The following is an 18,311-nucleotide window of genomic DNA, read 5'->3' on the forward strand; positions in this document are numbered from 1 at the left end:
ATTCTAAATTAATTACAAATATAAAACAGAAAATAATTGATTGCATAAGTATTCACCCCCTTTGCTATGACACACCTAAATAAGCTCTGGTGCAACCAATTGTCTTTAGAAGTCACATAATTAGTTGAATGGAGTCCACCTGTGTGCAATTAAGGTGTTTCACATGATTTCAGGTTAAATACACCTGTCTCTGGGAGGTCCCACAGTTGGTTAGTACATTTCCTAACAAAAACTACATCATGAAGACGAAGGAATATTCAAAGCAAATCCGGAATAAGGTTCTTTAAAAGCACCAATCGGGTATGATATAAGAACATTTCCAAGGCATTGAATATCCCCCGGAGCACAGTAAAGTCCATTATTAAGAAATGGAGAGAATATGGCACAACTGTGAATCTGTCTAGAAAAGGCCGTCCTCAAAAACGGAGTATCCGGGCGAGAAGGGCACTAGTCAGGGAGGCCACCAAGGGGCCTATGACAACTCTAAAGGAGTTACAGTCTTCCACGGCTGAGCTGGGAGACACTGTGCATACGGCAACAATAGCCTGGGTGCTTCACAAAACTGGCCTTTATGGGAGAGTGGCAAAAAGAAAGCCATTGTTGAAAAAAACTCATCAAATCTCGACTAGAGTTTGTCAGAAGGCATGTGGGTGACTCTGAGACCAAGTGGAAGAAGATTCTATGGTCTGATGAGACCAAAATAGAGCTTTTTGGCCTCAACGCTAAGCGCTATGTTTGGCGCAAGCCTAGCACCGCACATCATCCTGAGAACACCATCCCTACCGTGAAGCATGGTGGTGGCAGCATCATGCTATGGGGATACTTCTCTGCGTCAGGGCCTGGAAAGCTTGTGAAGATAGAGGACAAAATGGATGCAGAAAAGTACAGAGAAATCCTGAAGGAAAACCTGCTGAAGTCTGCAAGAGACCTGGGACTTGGGAGAAGATTCATCTTCCAGCAGGACAATGACCCCAAACATACAGCCAAAGCCACACTGGAGTGGCTTAAAAACAAAAAGGTCAATGTCCTGGAGTGGCCCAGCCAAAGCCCGGACCTCAATCCAATTGAGAATATGTGGAAAGAGTTGAAAATTGCTGTTCACCAAAGGTCCCCATCCAACTTGACGGAGCTTGAGCAATTTTGCAAAGAATAATGGGCAAAAATTGCAGTGTCCAGATGTGCAAAGCTGGTAAAGACTTATCCAAATAGACTCATGGCTGTAATTGCTGCCAAAGGTGCCTCTACCAAATATTTACTCAAGGGGGTGAATACTTATGCAATCAATTATTTTCTGTTTTGTATTTGTAATAAATTTAGAACAATTTGTAGATTTTATTTTTCACTTTGACATTATGGACTTTTTTGTGTTGATCAGTGGCAAAAACTCCTAATTAAATCAATTTTGATTCCATGTTGTAACACAATAAAATGTGGAAAAGTCCAAGGGGGGTGAATACTTTTGAGAGCCACTGTACCATTTGCGGGGTATTCACCACAAAGCAATATCAGCCTTCACAATAAACCATATAATATAATATTAAAATTGGTACGATCTGTCCTGAGATTCTACAGTTCACAGTAACACAACGATTTAGCATAGCCAAAATGTGGACAGACAAAAATAGAAAACATAATTGCCAAAAAAATGCTTTTAATTGCTATTCTAGCCTTTGGAAAAGAAGGTACAATGAAATTAATTATTTAAATCTGGTTCATTGTTTACAAATCATGAACAAAAGTGCCTTCTCTGGCCACAACATTACATTACATTTTTAATTTACTGACTTTCGTTGATGAAAACTAATCCACGTCTGGGAGATTACTAGACGTCCTCTGCCTGTGGTTTTTGGTCCTGTGCGAATCATGCTTTAGACAGAATTCAGAAGTTAAAATTCTGTAAATGCTTGTGGCCTTCAAGAGTATTGCTCCGCTGATATCTTTAAAGAGGTATTAAGCTCCCTTTTAAGTACGAAATGTAACCTTACCTTATGGTTATTTACCTCCTAAAGACACCGAAACCTGAATAAGATATATCAAAGCTGCTCGCAGAGCCTGTGATGCAGTCATGGCCCGCCCCTGAGGGCACAAAAACACTGCGGTCACAGATCTCAGCGCCATTTCTCCTTTCAAGACTGACCTGACAGAGGAGTCTTGTTCAGATAACTACTTGTACCTCTATCTGCTATATATTTGGCATTTATTGTGTTTTACACTGAATGTATGTGATATTAAAATAACCACTGTAATACTTTTCACAAATTACGTGTAATTTGTGCGCTACAGCCTGTTTTTTGTTACCTACCACTGCAGCCTTGTGCCCTGTATGAAGATTGCGGCTTAGTTTTATTACGAGACAATATTTACTGTACTATTATTTTAGAAGCTTCTCTTATGTTTTCTGTTTCTTTTACAGAGACTACGTGCAGGCCGATCTGCAACATGGTGCTTTGCACACGTACAGTGAGAGCAGCTGACTGCAGCTCAGCAGCACTGCACAGGATTAAGATACGTGCTTCGGGTGTTGATTGCTTGCAGTCTCACAGTGTCTTGATGCTGTTTTGGTGACTGCTTTTAGCATCATCATTGCGAAGGCTGTTAGTACCAACTAACAAGCAGACTTCCCTCAGTTTCGTATGTATACTGAGTGGTTTTGCCAGTGGCTTGTACAGGTGGGCATCCCTGTACATTGCTACCTACGGTGACTGCGAACCAGTGGACCTGTAGCGTATGGTACCAGGGTCACCGACCTGCTCTGTTCCTTACCCGGTACCGAACCGGTGCCGAGGTTACCGCACCGGTGCTGCACTGTTACCGTGCCTGTACCTTCCCTGTGCCATACTGTACCGACCTAGTGCTAAAGCAACCGAACCAACCCAGTACCATCCTGGTTCAGACCGTACCGACCCGGTGCTAAAGTCACAGAACAGGTACCGAACCGCCCTGGTACCATCCCGGTTCTGACCTAATACTGTACCGTACCATACCGACCCGTGCTAAAGTCCTCGAACCGGTACTGAACCAACCCTGTACCGTCCCAACCAGGTTTCTACCCGGTCCTGCACAGCCCGCTATCGACCGGTACTCAAGCCCCCGGCCCGGTACCAAACCGGTCTTATTTGGGTCTTGACCCGCCCGGTTGCAGTCTATAAGCAGATTGAGGCAGCACCTGTACATCTGTATACTGTACACTGCATTGCTTGCTTCTTGCATCAGGCCTGGGTTTTATCCCCGCGACACATGCAAGGCCAATCTGCCTGTTAAGAACAAGCACAGCAGATGCTCTTCCTGCCTGGGACCACAGCACACCAAGGAGGCACTGGTAAGCGCATGCTGGAGAAGACCACAGCATGCCAAGGAGGCACTGGTAAGCACATGCTGGAGAAATGTCTCTCCCGCAGCTCGACAGAGCGCTCTGCATCCCTTACTCCTGCTCAGCGCTCTTCCCCATCACCCTCTGTTAGAGAGGTGGCTGCATCCTCACCCCATGGCTCTGTGCCAAGGGAGACCAGACGACGCACCCGGGAAAGTAGCCCACGCAGGAAGTCACCATTCCAAACAATCTACGGACTCAGAGCAGATGAAAAAGCTCTGGGCAGCTGTTTCCCACCAAGGAACTAGCAGAATTACTGCAGGAACGCTCGTCGCTGCCTGTCCTGCCTGTCCCCTTGGGGGCCCCAGGAAGCTATGGGCACAGATTGACAACAGGAGGACATACTGTCCATCTCGCCTCTGACGAGTTGGGTGAACAGGAGTTGGCATTCCAAATCTGAAGACGTGGAGTCCGACTGCACGTCCCCTGTGGTTAAGTTGTCCCTGTTGGCAGAGCTTCTACCGCTGATCCAGAGGGCCACTGCAATTTTATAAGTGCCCTGACCTATAGAAGGAGACACAAGGCAGTCCATCTTTGATGATAAGCCTAGCATCTCTCCCGTGTCCCCCCCAGTGGACCCGGATTTTCTTTTTGAAATCAATTATAATAGTATTTTGGTAGCCTACCAGTCCTATTTGCTTAGGTCCCTTTCTGACAGTCACAGGCCCTCACCACAACAGCTGTTCTCCATAATAGTTCTCCATAATAGGAGACGGGGGACCCTCTGGCAGTAGAAGCCTTGGCACACCAGTGGCCGAGGCAAATGTTATATGCCTTCCCACCGCTCGCGATGCTCCAACTGTGTCTGGAGAAAATCAGGCAGGACCGGGCCAAGGTGCTTCTAGTAGCCCCTTATTGTCCCAGCAGGCTCTGGTTTTCAGCCCTGATGCAGCTCCTGAGTGGCCAGCCATGGAGACTGCCCAAGTGCCGCAACCTGCTCAGTCAGGCACAGGGGACTTTATGGCATCCCGCCCCATCGAGCCTGCAGCTCTGGGTCTGGCCTCTAAACGACTGCATTTGAGCCGTCTGGGTCTGTCCAATAGGGTTATTGACACCCTACAAAATGCCAGAGGAGCATCCACATATTCCCAGTACGGGTACAAATGGGGTGTCTTTCAGATGTGGTGCCTGCCTCATGGGTTTGACCCCACTACCTGTCCCATGGCAGTTATACTGATGTTATTGAAGGACCTTTTGATGAGTGGTAATCCCTCTCCACGTTAAAGGACTATCTGGCAGCCATTTTGGCTTGCCATGTCAAAGTTGACTCGTTCTCCCCAGGAGCAGGGCAATTTCTGAAAGGGGCTCAGCGGCTTCGGCTGCCTATGAAGGACATTGTTCCTCGCTGGAGGTTAAACATGGTGCTTAATGCATTCATGAGGCCATGCATTCAGCTGAGCTGGAATATTTATTGCTCAAAGTGGCTTTCTTGCTTGCTATCACCTCCGCAAAGCAGGTGAGTGAGATGCAGGCTTTCTCCATTGCAAAAGCCTGCTTAATTTTTACAGAGGCCAGGACAAAGGTTACGCTCCGTACCAACCTTGCCTTTTTGCTGAAGACGATCTCGGCATTTCATGTCAACCAGTCTGTGGAATTGGAGGCTTTCCATCCACCTCCTTTCCAGTCTGGCAGGGAGTGACAGCTTCATACATTCTGCCAGGTGTGGGCCCTGGCGTACCATGTTGACACGACGAAAAGTTGAAGGCAGTCCGAACAATTTTATGTCTGTTATGGGGCTTCTCAGTCGACACTGAAACACGTGACTAGCCTTTTGGAAAAGTGTTTGTTCAAGTATTTGTTTTATGAGTGTATTTCTCTAATTTTGAAAGGTGGAAAATAAATGGTTTCAGGTCATGCTCGATGGTGTGTTTCTCCAGGTTTTTTTTTTTCTTTTTTTAAGGGTGCAGTGCCAAGCAGAAGGCAAACAGGTGGATATGGAATGTTCCATTTTATGCACCTCGAGAATAGTTGTTTCATTTTTTTAGAAAGATGTTTTGTTATCCCAGTTCTGTAATGAAACAAAACCATACAATTGCTTAGACTGCTTAAATATTAGACATAGTTAAAAACAAGTGCTGCGGAGCGCCACTTGAAGTGGGGGGGCCATCGATTTTCTCCATCACCCCCACCGCTTTTACAATTGTGCCTATTTGCTTGGTACTGACCAAGTTTCCCTCACATGTTCTTCTAACTTGGTTTGTGTTTTTGATATCTCCACTTTATATGGCTCTGCTCTTTTTGTAACTGGATTTTTTTCACACTGTTTTTAGTAGTCTACTAGCACCCATCGCAATCTTTTTCATACTTGCCGTGGATCAACCAAAGACCATGTTTAAGGTGGTATGGCTGGATTACATTATTAGATGGTAAATTCTGGTTTAAGTTTAGTTTAACAAGTTTTGCTTTGAAAAAGTGTGTTGTGTTGCTTTATGTTTAATTTATTACATTTGTATTTCACACAACTTTTGGTAATTTTAATTTTAAAAAAATACCGTTTTAAAGCCAGGCTACCTTAAACTGCATTGCGTAAAATAAAGTTGCCTTATGTGAGGGCAGAAGTAAAAAGATTACTAAAAAAGTTTACAGAAGATAATTTAAATGGAAAATGTAAATAATATCTGAGAGAGGTTACTTATCACAATACTTAACATGGTTACTTGGAATACAATGGAATGAAAGTGCGCCCAGATAGCAAGTTAAGGGCCAGACTTTCCAAAGAAATTCTGCCTGTTGGTATTTCTCTGTGCAAATTCCGATGCAATTGAGATCATGTCTGTCAGGGCAAGGGTTTCCTTATGGCGGTACCCACACATCAAGTCATTAAGACTCTTCTGTGTCATTTTTTATTGTAAATATTTCTTTATGCGACGAAGAGACGAAACGCACCTTTCTGCTGATATGTTTTGACATCTGTAGGTGTTTTGGGTAGCTTGGCAGTAACTGATTTATTTCCACCACGCTTCATATATGTCTCGTTCGGTCAAAATTATTTTGTTGAATTGCGTACAGTGAGTGACTGGCGCGAACAAATGAAGTAATGACGCAGAAGGGGGCTGAACATAGATGTAATACATGATATCTACTGGCCTAAACGGAGACGTCACGGCCAGGGACATTAGGAAAATATTTATATATTTTTCTAAATAAATTAAATAAAAAATTATATACTTTTTTTTTTAACTGCTTAAAAGTGGTCAGGCCATGGCCCGGGAGCCCCACCCACCGGCTCCGCGGTCTATGGTTTAAAAAAAAAAAAAACAGAGATCTTGAATTTCTAAAAAAATACCAAAAAGGCTAACAAATGTATATTGTTCCCAATAATCGCTTATTAAGGAGTACTTTTTTCTGTTGACGATCTTGCTTTTATTTTGTTTTTTTGAAACATGTATTTCATATACAATGCTCTAGATTGTACAATACCTTATTCCTTCAGGTGTTGTAGTCCAAGCGCTTTCATTGTGACCGACTGCACCAGTACCACAATGGAGTAGTTTATCTATACAACTGTATTTGAAATATATGCATGTCCTGAATATACATATAACCAAGTGAAGAACCATAATCAGCACAATTACCAGCCCACTAATAACTTTATTTAACATAATATGTGGTAGGACAGTTTTAAAGTATTGGTTAGCAACCTTTTAACAGCTGGGCAAATTGAACAATTTTAAATTACAGTGGGCCATATTTTCAAAGCGTTCATACCAGTCTTTAATTACCCCTTTTTTCCCTATTTTTTTTTAAACAGTATCAAACACATAAGTAATGTAATTGGAGATCTTTTAAGTACTCTCAAGTTATTTCTCAGTTTTATACATTGTTGAATTTTCGTTTGACAAAAAATAGGATTTAATTGAAGACTGGAGTAAACGCTTTGAAAATATGTTTATCTGGTTATGTTGTATACAAAGCAGTTCTTGGCTGATAGGATATGACTGAGAGTAAAATGAGGCCTTAGAATGAGCCAATGATTCCTAATTGCTGTTCATAACAGTTTATTCTTTCTCTACAGGAACATTTTTGCTTTCTAAGGGTTGTCACAGTAGCTTCTTAGAATTAGTCTTGCCTCTCGCAATGAATCTGTCCTACTCAAGGATACCACTGTAGAAAGCTGAGCACTAATTACTTCCAATTAGTATCAAAACCTAATCAAGCTCTTATTGTTAAAAGGAATGTGTGGCTGCATTTGAAGGATTGTTTTAAGTTAATGTGCTGTACCAAAACACGCGAAGTATGCATGGTTAGTTTATTTTGTAATATTTGCTTTTATGTTCTTCTATTGGCCAATGCATGAAGCAAACAGTAAAACGCATTACAAAAAATAGAAAATACAAAAAAGATCCCTGCATTCATGCAAATAATTGTATTTGCATGTGATTGTTATGTGTTGTTCCTGTTGTAGTTGTTAGTAAGAAGAATGAATGTGCATGATACTAACCTTAATGATACAGAAGTCTAAAGGTGATTGGAGTCTGAAAACAAATAGCAATGTCCTGCCAGCTGGATTTTTTTTTTCTTCCTGCTATCATTTTTAAAATAAGTTTGTTGTTTAAGCCATATATCATGGTTTGTTTAATGGAAAATGTTACCAGTGACTGCAGAGACTGGTTTTCAAGTGCAGTAGAGCATTGGCAATTCTATATACATATATATATATATATATATATATATATATATATATATATATATATATATATATATATATATATACACAGTGCCTTGCAAAAGTATTTAGACCCCTGACCAAGTCTCTCATATTACTGAATTACAAATGGTACATTGAAATTTCGTTCTGTTTGATATTTCATTTTAAAACACTGAAACTCAAAATCAATTATTGTAATGTGACATTGGTTTTATGTTGGGAAATATTTTTAAGAAAAATAAAAAACTGAAATATCTTGTTTGCATAAGTATTCAACCCCTGTGCTGTAGAAGCTCCCAGTTTACACCGATGAAAGAAATTGCCCTAACGAGGACACAATTACCTTACCATTGGGCTCCACCTGTGAACCATTAAAGTTGCTGTCACATTTTCTGGATAAAACCCCCACTGTTGAAGGATCATTGGTCAGGCTATGAATCTGAAGGAAAATGAAGACCAAAAAGCATTCTACAGAAGTTAGAGATAAAGTAATACAAATTAGGGAAAGGGTACAAAATAATATCCAAGTGTTTGGATATCCCAGTGAGCACAGTTGGATCAATAATCAGGAAGTGGAAGCTGCATCACACCACCCAGGCACTGCCAAGAAAAGGCCGTCCCTCAAAACTCAGCGCTCAAACAAGAAGGAGACTTGTGAGAGAAGCCACAGAGAGGCCAACAATCACACTGTGTGCAAAGCTGGTACATACTTACCCCAAAAGACGTAAAGGTGGCTCTACCAAATATTAATGTGTGGGGGTTGAATACTTATGCAAGCAAGATATTTCAGTTTTTTATTTTTCTTAAAAATATTTCCCAACATAAAATCAATGTCACCTTACAATAATTGATTTTGAGTTTCAGTGTTTTAAAATAAAATATCAAACAGAACGAAATTTCAATGTACCATTTGTGATTCAGTAATATGAGAGAATTGGTCAGGGGTCTGAATACTTTTGCAAGGCACTGTATATATATATATATATATATATATATATATATATATATATATATATATATATATATGCATTTTGTAATTCAGTTGAAAATTAACTTAGGTTAATAGGTGTGATGAATTTGCTTATTTGTGATATTTTTTGTGTATCATCATTTTAGTCAAGGAACGCAAATGAATTCAAACCTACAGTGTGTATTCATCATTTCTGAAATTGTGCTTGTGGGGGTTTTCCAAGGTGAAATTAAGAAAAAGAAAATAACGACATACTGGTACATGATCAGTCTGTTTCCTTTCAATATACAATCAAGGTACGACTTGAAGGTTGATTTAATGATCAACATTAATAAAATAAAGCAACATGTTATTTTGCTACTGCTAATGAGTCTGGCTGTCAGGATTAAGACTCAGCTTATTGCTGTCAGTGGGTCAAGTTCTCCCCACTAGAAGCTTTTCAGCCTGAAATGCTGACAAACTATTAGCGCATTTCAGCCTGCGATTTTATGAAATGTGAGACAGTCATAATCCAGGATTATCTTTGGGCCGTGTATCTGATTTTGAACTTTAAACAGAACTTAAAACGCAGCCCTGAAATATACACTGAAAAGCAGACACACAGGAGCATGTTCAGCTGTCAGACATTAGTTTAAAAGAAATGCTTTTTATTAGACTGTCAAAGAGTAAGTAGCGTGGTTCCAAAAAATATAATGTTATACTTTCCCACATGTTGCTACAACTGTTTAAATAATGTACCTGTAATTTCTCTTTTCATTGTTAACATCCTGACAATTCACTTATAACTTTAAAGTCTGTTTCAAAGCTCTTTTCAAAATGGCCGCTCTAGTGCACTGGGATTTGAGGTCTGTTCTGTAAACTTTTGTTACCCGAGGCCCACCTGTTCAGCTGCATTAGGCACTGCGGCCCACTATTAGCACTCCTTAGGAAAATGTCAAATTAAAACATTGTATATGTTTAAACCTGTAACATTATAAATAAACCTAATCTAAGCTGTCCTTTATTCATTTGAATAAATATTGTGAAAGATATTCTATGTGAAAAATCACATAGAATATGCACTGAGTGAAAAAAAAAAAAAAAATTAAACACTTAATTTTAGTAAATAAAGTAAATTGCAAAAACTAAACAGACGTTTTTATCAAACCTTTAAATTCGGTACCTTTGTGTAATTGAAAATTTTAGAAATGCAGTTATTTTTCTGGTCATCAAACAAGAAAGAAGTGCATGTCTCTTATTATTCCCATTCATAAATACCTGAACAGGAATCACTTTGAGTAAAACCAGTACAATGTGCACAAAAACATAACTCTTAAATCCTAATTTCTGAACACTGTGTAATTAAAACACTGTGTCATGCACAAATAAGACGAATGCGCACAATACAGAGGGAAACGAGAGCCTTGCATGAGTCACTTTATTCGCCACTAATCTGTACAACCAAATACAACTTCACATTCAGTTGGCTTGCAACATCTCCCCCCCAAATATATATATATATATATATATATATATATATATATATATAATATCAGAGCACAGCTGCACCACTTAACCAAAAGAAAACTTATGAAAATAAATCCATCTGCAGCAAAATTTGAATCAGACAAAAAACTTTTTTTTTTTTTTTTTAATTATTATTATTTTCCAACAAAACATATTCTAGCATTATTTTAAGACGACTGTGAACGAGCCAGTAATGAATAAAATAGCAGTATATCCAAACATTTTAATAAATCAATTACCGGTATGTAACAAGATTTATGAGTTTGATTAATAACTTGATTTAGTTACTATTGAAACATATATCAAAGTACTCAATATTTTAAATGTTAATAGCGAATTAGTCACAAAAACGTATTCATTATAGGCATCAATTGAATTTTTAAATGAATGTTATCAAGTTACAAAAGTTAGTATGAAAACATTTTTACTCATTCCAGCACTTCCAAACTGAGCCCATGGTACAAATGCATTCACACACCTGTAGCTGCCTTTTTTGTTCTTTATACCTTGCAAAACTTATTCTTTGGCAGCAGATTCGACATATTGTAATTTTATAAAATACTTAACACATTGTTTACATCTCCCAGCAGAGCGATTACATGACCTTAACACTGCCCTATTGTCAGAGCTCTCGGTTTACACCCCGCCTACAGGTAGGCAATCTGTTAGCTCTGATTTGTTTATTTCTGCTTTGATTGACAGTCTGCCAAGACTCCCTTGCTACGTTTTATTTTTCTACAGTTACAGCTGCCGCAGGCGCCTGCTTTTCGCTATTAGTAGAAAAATATACACTGCAGGAAGAGCGATTTAAACCATAACTGGTGCTCATGGATCGTTATTGCTGGGTTACCTGTTGGCAATGTGGGCAATAATCCTTACACTGTCAGTGGACAGTGATGACGCTGGCCTCCCCAGGCGACGGCGAACCGCCCTCCCCAGGCGACAGCAAGCAGGCCTCCCCTCCTACTCCACAGTGGAGTACTCCCTCTGTACCCACCGGATGGGGTCCCACGGGTAGATCATAGGGTCCACCTCCCTTTTTCACACACACAACAAAAAAATCCAGAGAAGTAAATAAAAGTGAGTTTTGGAGGCGCTGTTGTCCTGGTTCAGACACCAGCTGTGAACAGGATGACTGTAGGGGTGACGTCAGACCAGAAACAGAAACCACAACACACAGCAACTTTAACAAAAATAAAGATTTAAACAAACACAACACAAAAAGGCACGTGGGCCAAAACAAACAAACAATCAATAATTCCAACAAGTATCGTGCTGGTCCTCCAGCACGAGTAACAATTGTTATTTCTATTTATTATTTCTCTCTACCTCCTACTCCCGTTCTCCACTCACGAACACTCAACAGCAACCCGTTGCAGCCAAAACGGTGGGTCTTATAGTGGTGACGAGGGATAGCTATTCATTTATTATCCCGCTGTCACATTTTAAATAGGTTTATTACAGATGCGTGACTGTCAGCTAATTATATAAATCAGTAGCTGTCACTCATGCATTCTCACAAGGTGTTTCTAAAAACTAAAACAAAACAATAACAAATAATGATGGATGGCACCTTGCTCGTCCTGCCCAACAATACATAATAATACAACAAAACAAAATACAAATCATAATGTGCACAGTGTAAGGGAAATGTTTGTTTGTAAATAAAATTGAGCAGCCTCTACATTATATGCAGCTCTGAAATATGAGTCTGTTTAAAAAAAAATCTCTCTCTCTCTCTCTCTCTCTCTCTCTCTCTCTCTCTCTCTCTCTCTCTATATATATATATATATATATATATATATATATAAATGAAATCTCTTTGTATCAGTACATTCTTGGGGTGAAGGAAAACTAGGAGCCTATTAATTAACACACTAAACATTTCCCATAATAATTCTTACAGTAACTTTAATGTAATTTAATGTAAAACGCTCAAGGACGCATTTCAACCCCCCCCCCCCCCCCAACTCTCATTTACCCTATTTACTTTTTAAAAAGTACAACCTTTTTCTAATGCATCTATGATTGAAGCACCCAGGCTTTTGGTATGCCCTCTAGTCTCATGTCCTGTACAGTATACATTTTGAATATGCTCTTTCATTTTGAGTATAGCTAGTTACATATTTTTCATAGCTTAGCCATTCATCAAAACATGCAGCAGCTGGTTCTTGTACATTCCTTATCTCAGTATGTCACATGACAACACCAGGTTGCTTGTTCAGATAGCAAATGTATTGTGCTTAGGCATGACCCTTCAAAGTTATGTATTTGTTTTATTTGTTGTCAAACACTACTAGAATGAAACCTGTTCCTGCTTTACATGCTCTAATGAGTGGGTCATTATTAAAAATGTATGCTACTGTATCACATCTGTGAAAGAGAAGTCCACACAGTTATTTTTCCTTCTGATGCCCTTTGCTTTGTGGCTGCTGGAATAATGCCACCAAGGTTACCTGATACCATTGTGGTTATTCGACAGCTAGAAAATGCACTGTATGGTCAGCATTATTTGCATGACACATTAGAGAGAGTGGTAGATGAAAAACAACCCATCAAGCCATATTACACCATATAATCCACAGCACCAGAATGGGGCACAAAGTTCCACTTGGACTCTGTGTGTCATTTCAGTAAAGAACTGTTTGTTCACAAGTTCTGATTTGTCTTAGTGTATGTAAATACTGTATAGTACCTCATACTACAGACACAGTTTTTCTATTCAGTTGTTCGATTTAACCTCTTGACATTTCGATCCATTGACCTAACCAGGAAGGAAGTCAAGTCTCAAGAGAATGTTTAAACCTTTGATGAACTATGACTATATTTCAAGTCAGTTTAGCAGTATGGTGATGAGTATATTTCATACGTTGAGGTCTCCCAAAGTTTTGTCGATGCAGTGTGTGGAGGGGAAAGAGATCTATGGTAAGAGCCCTGGCGCAGTAATAATTAAGAGGCAGTAATCCAGGGTTGAATGACCAGGAATATAAATTACAGTTTTAGTGCTGGCAAATGTCACATAAAGCGCGTTGAATGTTGAGACAAAGTACAATATCGTTGTATTTCTTATCATTGAAAGTAGATCGTGAATTGAATCCAAAGACATCAAGAGTTGTATAGTTGTTGTTTTTTTGAAAGGTTTAGATCAAGGTGTTGTGGCAAAGTGGGGGTTGTCTTGCCACGTTCGGGAACTTTTCACTGTCTGATTGTGCATAAAATAAGTACTTCCACAACAGTTTATGAAAAAAGGTCGGTGGCTGTATATTTATTTGTTTTTACAAACACAAAACAAAATAAAAGCCTAACTCCATCACGATGACCCGATCACCCAGTGCAGTGTCTCTTGGGTAATGTAGTCCTGATTCCCCTCTGGTTAGGACTCTAGACTACATTTTCCCCTGCCCACATTTAAAGTGGAAACATACTGCACTGAATTCTGGAACTTATGTACCTTCCATCAATCAATTGTCCCTGTGCTTCACCACAACATTTATTGATGTAAAGAAGAACAATTTTTTGAAGTAGAGATCAAAACATTACCAGACTACTGTTAGAAAGGTAAATATAATATGTTTTTTATTTGGGTTTCTACAAAACAGAGTTGATCAATAACTTATGCCATTCTATTAGGATACTTCAAAGCCACTTTAATTCAAAATTGTATCTAGTGATGGATGGTACTGTTCTTGTCTCACAGAAGGGAAACTATGTTATACATTTTACCAGGGATAGAGTTCTCTGTATATTTCAGAAACTAAACTGCTTTTACAGTGTGGGATAAAAAAAAAAAATGAAATAAAAAACATGAATAGCTTTATACATGGATGTTCACGGGGCGGAGCTATGCCACCTGATAGTGTTTATTGACAGAGTTAGTAAACATATACACATGGAGAGAGGGGCTCCGCCTCTTCAAGGCCCAACATTTACTTGATCGATAGACACGATAAACAGGAGGGGGGCCACCGTCTTTGAGGTGAACCGACATACGAGAGGGGCACCGTCTCTGAGGTTACCCGACATACGAAGAGGCTCGTGAACCGGAAAGAAAAACATGAATTAGTATTGTTAACACAAAAGAGGTTCCGGCTCTTCCTGACCCATCATATACAGTAGGGGGGTTCCGTCCATGAGGAGACCCGACAAACAGGAGGGGGGCCACCGTCTCTGAGGTTACACGACATACGAAGAGGCTCGCGAACCGGAAAGAAAACATAAAGTTAGTATTTGTTAAAACATATAATGCGTGGTGTTCCGCCTCTTCAAAGCCCAACATAATAAAAAGGGGGGTTCCGTCGCTGAGGAGACCTGACAAACAGGAGAGGGGCCACCGTCTTTGAGGAGACCCAACAAACACGAGGGATGCCACCGCTTGGGGACCCTCACATAGAGGCATCAGACCTGAAAGAAGAATCCCAAAAGAAACATACATGCAGATGGAAGGGTTTGGCCGGGGGTCCCCTCTGACTCATGGAGAACCCTCCTCTATGAGGTAAATGAAGCGGAGCTTAACAAAGGGTTGGAGAAAGTGGAATCACTAACCCCCCAGAGGAGACCGATGCAAAGGCGGTTGAGATGCTAGAGGAGGAGGAGGGAGGAGGAGGAAACGAAAAACACAAGACAGCGAGGTAGAGGTGACTAATGTTTAAATAAGGTAGATTTAATTGATGACAGCAGATGATAGGTTGTTGGTGCCTAGCTCTGCCCCCTGAACCCCACATATAGGTTAACATTTCAGTTACAGGTCAGTTAAAATATAGCGTTATACATCCCCATGTGTTGCTACAACTATTTAAATAACGTGTCTGTAATTTATCTTTTCATTGTTAACATCCTGACAACTTTTAACACTTATAACTTTCTATGGTCACTGTAGTGCACTGGGGTTTGAGATCTGTCCTCTAAATCTCTGCAGGAAGAGCAATTAAAAAAACAAACAAACATAACTGGAAGTGCTCTGGCTTTTCTGTTCTGTATCACATCATGGATCATTATTGCTGTGTTACCTGTTTCATAACGTGGACAATAATCCTTACACTATCAGTGCACTAGAGCAGACATTTTGAAAAGAGCTTTGAAACAGACTTTAAAGTTGTAAGTGTAATATGATTTAACTAGGAGCCTATTAATTAACACACTAAACATTTCCCATAATAATTCTTACAGTAAATTTAATGTAATTTCCCTACACTCAAAGACGCATTTCAATCCCACCCTCCCGACCCTCAAAAATCCCATCTACACAAAAAGCAATGCAATTGTTCCTACTGTCCAGCAAAAAAAAAAAAAAAGTGGATTCTGTAAACTGATAAGTGATAATTATAAAACAGTAACCCCCCCCCCCCCCCCTTTTCTTAATACTGATGGCTCCATAGGGTTATTTTTACATTCATAGTTGGGCTACCGTATCAGTGTCTGTAAGTACATCAAAAATGTTACCCCAAAATAATACAAGGCAGCAAACAGTCCTGTTTCAGGAAATACATCTATTCTCAATAGCGGGGTAGCACTGTATATATTCTCAATAAAGAAGTTCAAACATCTTCCAACAGAGCAGAAGTTCAGTAACAGCACGTAACAATCTGGGATGGGCAACTTTGAGGTAATACTAGTAGAGGGCCACAAAAAACACTAAAAACCTTTGGTGAGCCATGCATTTATTTTTAATGGGCTACATAATGCATAACTGAGAAATATTTATTACAATGAGTGTTGCAAGTCAACCTACAATTAACCACGTACTAACAGTGTAAAACTACAAATGTCCTTTATAGCAAATAACCTTTTTTTATTATTATTTTTCTTATTTTCTCCCCTATTTGGTAAGCCCAATTATTGTTTATTTCAACCTGGCTCACCGCTGCGACCCCTGCGCTGACTCGGGAGGGACGAAGATGGACACACGCGTCCTCCGAAACGTGTACCGTCAGTCGTCCGCTTCTTTTCACTCTGCAGGCCCGCCATGCAGTCACCTCAGAGCTACAGCGTCGGAGGACCGTGCAGCTCAGAGCAACTTACAGGCAAGCCCGCAGGCGCCAGGCCAGTCTACAGGGGTCGCTGGTGCGCGGTGAGCCGAGGACACCCTGGCCGACCTAAGCCCTCCACCCACACCCGGGGCGGTGCTTGGACAATTGTGCGCCGTTCCCTGGGAGCTACCGTCAAGGAGCCCCTACAAATAACCTTTTAATTAAAAAAATATATACATATACATGTTTTCAGTGTGCAGAAGAGTAGGGCATTAATAATTGATCATAAAAAATCTTTCTTATTTTTGTTTTCTTCATTTTGGTATCTTGCCAGGCACTCAGAGTGAAACCTGTGGTTCAAGTTAGGCTATTTTCCATTGGCACTGCCATGACTTGGAGATACAGTACAAGGCATTGGGATTACCTCCTTTTTCTTTAAAAAATCATATGCCCACCGTGCATGGAAGACCTGTTTTTCTCTCTCTATCTATCTTTTATGAATCTCCGACTGATTTGTAAATGCAACACAAACCTAAAACATCACACGTTCTACGAGTAGTACTGTACAGAATACATACACACTATCCAAACAAGTGTACAACTCCGCCCCCACCACCGGTCTTCCACATTGAAAAAGGCACTTCAAACTTAAAAATTCTGGTGGGCCGGAATGCGCCCTGCAGCTGCCAGCAATGTGTCCATTCACTTCGCCCAGTGAACAAGAAAAGAGTGCTTGAATTATTTCAACATTGTATCCAAACTGTAGTAACACAAAATGCCAACGACAGGGTTTATTGATTGATTAGACTTTAGCTGTATAGCACTATCGCAGGACAATTTGTTTTTGTGCCCCCATTATTTGGTCCCTAGGCAGCCATCTATGTCACCTACCCCTAACACCGAGCCTGCATGTAAGAGCTGTGTCATCCTTTTCGGGGGTATAAGATTAGCTTGGTCTCGACACCCATTTAATCCAGAAATAAAACATAAACAAGCAGGTTACCAAGGGAACATTTACAAGAGGCAGCCACAGTAAACATTAAAGAGCCGACGGACAAGTGTCAAATCTTTCCAAAGTTAAACCTGATGACACTTTCAATGCTTTTACATAAGGCTTATGAATAAAAAATACAAATCTTGTAGGTAAAAATGTGTTAATATTAGCTTTATTTTATTTACTACCATATGATTTTTAATCCATACAATGTTATTATTCTGACCAAAAATGGTATGTTTATTTGATAATATTTGTTTTTAATATAGTGTATGCTGGGTTACTTTACTCTTTTTTTTAATAAAGGCTCATGCTTTGAATTTTGATTTACCTCTAAGGTAACTGTATTTTCTTCTATATTATTAAATTTAGTTTTTATATAAAAAAGTTGCACTTGAAATGTTAACACCTACAGCTCATTGGAAAGCTTCCCCCTTTTTCCAAGATGTCTCAAGGGGCATATGTATGGTATTAAATACATTGATATTACCAACTGGTATTAAAATACACCTGCATTTACTGTTTAAAAATATTTAATCATCTTAAACTTGCATTTAAACCCAGTAGATACAGGATTCTTAAAGCTCCAAATTGTCATTAGCAAAGTTACCAAATCAGAAATAAACAAGTCAGACATATAATTTAGGGGCTTGTGATCACTCTAAAATTGTTTACTATTGTTTGCTAATATGAAGTAATATGAGAATTTAACCCATAGTTTGTTCTCATGAGAAAGCCTTATGGATTTGCATATTGTTTTAGTCCTGATACTCGGGATGAGTCACAGTTTTGTAAATGTTAATAAAGCTGCTAGTGCAGCTGCATCAATAAAAAATATTACTCAGCTTAATTATAAC

The 18,311-nt window shown here is 39.7% G+C and overlaps 1 protein-coding gene across 13 annotated transcripts in view; it reads left to right on the forward strand.

The window, feature by feature from the left end:
* Positions 1 to 18,311, forward strand: part of LOC117409047 (sorbin and SH3 domain-containing protein 2-like) — a 147,875-nt gene that overhangs the window by 59,751 nt on the left and 69,813 nt on the right. The gene's annotated exons all lie outside the window — the stretch shown is intronic.

Source organism: Acipenser ruthenus, chromosome 2 (assembly GCF_902713425.1).
Source record: "Acipenser ruthenus chromosome 2, fAciRut3.2 maternal haplotype, whole genome shotgun sequence".
Classification (NCBI taxonomy): Eukaryota; Metazoa; Chordata; class Actinopteri; order Acipenseriformes; family Acipenseridae; genus Acipenser; species Acipenser ruthenus.